The 3,636-nt window shown below is 38.6% G+C and overlaps 1 protein-coding gene across 1 annotated transcript in view; it reads right to left on the bottom strand.

Moving 5' to 3' along the window:
- The window catches only part of LOC106875942 (gem-associated protein 5), a 392,253-nt gene that overhangs the window by 14,578 nt on the left and 374,039 nt on the right, over positions 1–3,636 (bottom strand). The window lies entirely within an intron of this gene.

Genomic DNA, 3,636 nt, shown 5'->3' on the forward strand with positions numbered 1-3,636 from the left:
CCAAAGACGAAAGGCAAAGTAGACCTTGGTGGAATTTGAACTCAGATTGTAAAGCCAGAAGAAATGCTGCTAACCATTCTGTCCATCATGCTACCTTAATAATCCTTTCTATGAAAGGCACACGGCCTGAAATTTGGGGGGCAGGGATTAAGTCGATTACATTGACCCCACTACTCAACTGGTACTTAATTCATCGACCCTGAAAGGATGAAAGGCAAAGTCAACCTCGGTGGAATTTGAACTCAGAATACAGCGTCAGATGAAATACCGCTCAGCATTTCGCCAGGTGTGCTAACGATTCTGCCACCTCGCTACCTTAATAATAATAATAATAATAATAATAATAATAATCCTTTCTACTGAAATCTTTTCTGCTATAGGCACATGGCCTGAAATTTGGGAGAGGGGACTAGTCGATTACATTGACCCCATTGTTTTACTGGTACTTAATTTATCAACCCTGAAAGGATGAAAGGCAAAGTCGACATTCATGGAGTTTGAACTCAGAATGCAGCGACAGGCAAAATACCTCAAAGTATTTCGTCCAGCATGCTAACAATTCTGCCAGCTTTATCGCCCACAAGGGGCTAAACATAGAGGGGACAAACAAGGACAAAGAGATTAAGATGATTACATCAACACCAGTGTGTAACTGGTACTTATTTAATCGACCCCAAAAGGATGAAAGGTAAATTCGACCTCGGCAGAATTTGAACTCAGAACGTAACGGCAATGATTCTGCCAGCTTGCCACCCTAATAATAATAATAATAATAATAATAATAATAATAATAATAATAATAATAATAATAATAATAATAATAATAATAATAATAATAATAGTGATGAGGGGGACAATACAAAACAGACATAAAGTGTGGGGGGATTACATCTAATGGAATAAAATAAATAAATAAATGAAAAAGTATACATGGAATACAACAAAAAAGAAGGGAAATAAACATAATATACAAAGGTTAACAAAAACGAAGTGGGGGATGATAGCAATTTTGTCCTCCTGACATAGGATGACCTCAAGGGATAATTAAGGAACCCCACTGTCCAAGATCTCGAACACCAAAGGCAAGTGCTCTCTCCAATTCCCTTTCTCTGATTCACAGGTCTACACTTAGAGAGATCCAATCCACTCTTGCCCTAATGCAGTACTGGGCAGTGGCTCTCGTGGTTTCTGATCTTAACTGATTGAAAGTGTTGTCATGTACATGTTCTGTCCTGATGGAAAAGATGGGCTACAGCAAATATTTTGCTCAACACCACTGGTTTGCTGGTCAGTTGCTTGACCTTAAACAGTTGAGCATGTCCCTTAATGGCTGACAATATGTGCATCTCTGATCATGAGCAGGGAGAGTGAGGGAGCATCATAGCCATGTTTTGGGAGGGATTTTTTGAGGTTTGAATAATTCACCCCTGGAAACATGGGTGTTTCATTCATCATCCTTAAACAACCCTTATTCAAAGACCTTTTGAGCGAGAAGGGTTACCCAACCTGATGAAAATTCCAACTGGGCCCCATCTGCAAGGTCATGTAATGTTTACCTTGATACAAGTTCACCATGTTGAGTGTTACTTTATTTTTTTTAACCCCGAAAAGATGGATGACAGAGTTGACCATGGTAGGATTTGAACTCACAACATAAAGGATCAGAACAAATACTGCAAAGCACAGACATGGCTGTGTGGGTACGAAGTTTGCTTACCAACCATGTAGTTTCGGGTTCAGTCCTACTGCATGGTACTTAGATAGGGTAATCTAAGAAGAAACAACTGAACCAAGACATGACAATCAGATGGAACCCATAGACAGTGGTTTTGTGTGAGAAACCAGGATGGAAGCAGCATGAGGTTCTTTTGATCAGAGTGAGGCTGTTGCAGGTTTGAACCGAGATCCACAATGTTATATTGTTCTGTGCAGCTGGCATCTGACTTGAGAAAGATGACAGAGCAGTGATTCATGAAGCAGAACGAGGAGGCAGATAATGCTTTACGATACATATGACGGCAAAGGTATTATATAAGAAAGAGACCAAAGCTGAAAGTGAAGAAAGAAAAAAGCCCCTGAATGAATAACAGAGAAGAACAGTTGCTACATGGTTTGAGTGGTAACAGCTGCACCCAAGCTTGGTGTGGTGGATGTAAAAGTTTGTTCGCTCGTTCATTGACACCAGAGAGAGATTTGTCTTGTCCCCCGACAAGCAAGACTGAGATCTGAGTGAGTGCCACGTTCTAGACTAGATTCAATAAAGGGGGAAGAGAGAGGAACACAAAAGCAACAATTTATGAAATATATTGTATGTCATGTGTCAGTAGCAGAAAAGAGAACCATTGCCATCAACGCTTGCAGTTAAGTAGCTGCATGGCCAATATATGTGTGTGTGTGTGTGTGTGTGTGTGTGTGTGTGTGTGTGTGTGTGTGTGTGTGTGCGCGTGCACACATGTATGTATATTTATTTTATGTACATATGTATGTGTGAGTGTGTGTGTGTGTGTGTGTGCACACATACATACATTTTTCAACAAGTGAAAAAAACATTAGCAATTGTTGCGAGAGAAAATACAAAAACAATAAAATATTAGTCTTTGATACAACAATAAAGAAACAAAGAAAAAAAAAAAAAAACTAACACACAATATGTCCCAATATATCACACACACACACATGTTGTTGTAAGACTAACACAATAACAATATAAAATAAGAGCGTGGCGATTACAACAACAAACATTTGGCTCCTTGGTGGAGCAATAATAATAATAATAATAATAATAATAATAATAATAATAGGACGAAAAAGGAGAAATGAAGGAAGGAAAGAAAGAAGACAAGAATGGGAGAGGGAGAAAGAAAGGGTAAAAGAAAGAGAGAGAGAGAGAAAGAGAGAGAAAGAAATGAACTCATGTTATAAGAATATAAGAGAAATGTCTAAAAGAAACAAGTAGTTAAGATAGTTGTTGCAAGATTCTATAAATGGAATTTGTGGAATAAACTGGCAACTTTCTAACAGACATGTTACCCTCTCTTTCTCTCTGGCAGATGAAAGAATAACCGTCTCACTGTATTCAATGAAAACCAGATTAACCTGGATACAAACGAAACCTTCATCTATGAAAGAGCCAACAGCAAAAGCTTAGACTAAGCCACACACTACAGGATGAACCATGTTGTTGCTCGACTTGCTAGAAATAGTAACCAAATAGGCGTAGGAGTAGCTGTGTGGTAAGTAGCTTGCTTACGAATCACATGGTCCCGGGTTCAGTCCCACTGCATGGTACCTTGGGCAAGTGTCTACTACTATAGCTTAGGGCAGACCAAAGCCTTGTGAGTGGATTTGGTAAACGGAAACTGAGAGAAGCCTGTCGTATATATGCATATATATATATATATATATGTGTGTGTGTGTGTGTGCGTGTGTGCATATGTTTGTGTGTCTGTGTTTGTCCTCCCAGCATTGCTTGACAACCTATGCTGGTGTGTTTACATCCCCGTAACTTAGCGGTTCAGCAAAAGAGACCGATAGAATACCACTAATGATTCTGCCAGCTTGTCACCTTAACAACAACAACAATAATAATTACTATTACTATTATTATTATTATTATTATTATTATTATTATTATTA

This window comes from Octopus bimaculoides, chromosome 13 (genome assembly GCF_001194135.2).
Source record: "Octopus bimaculoides isolate UCB-OBI-ISO-001 chromosome 13, ASM119413v2, whole genome shotgun sequence".
Taxonomy (NCBI): Eukaryota; Metazoa; Mollusca; class Cephalopoda; order Octopoda; family Octopodidae; genus Octopus; species Octopus bimaculoides.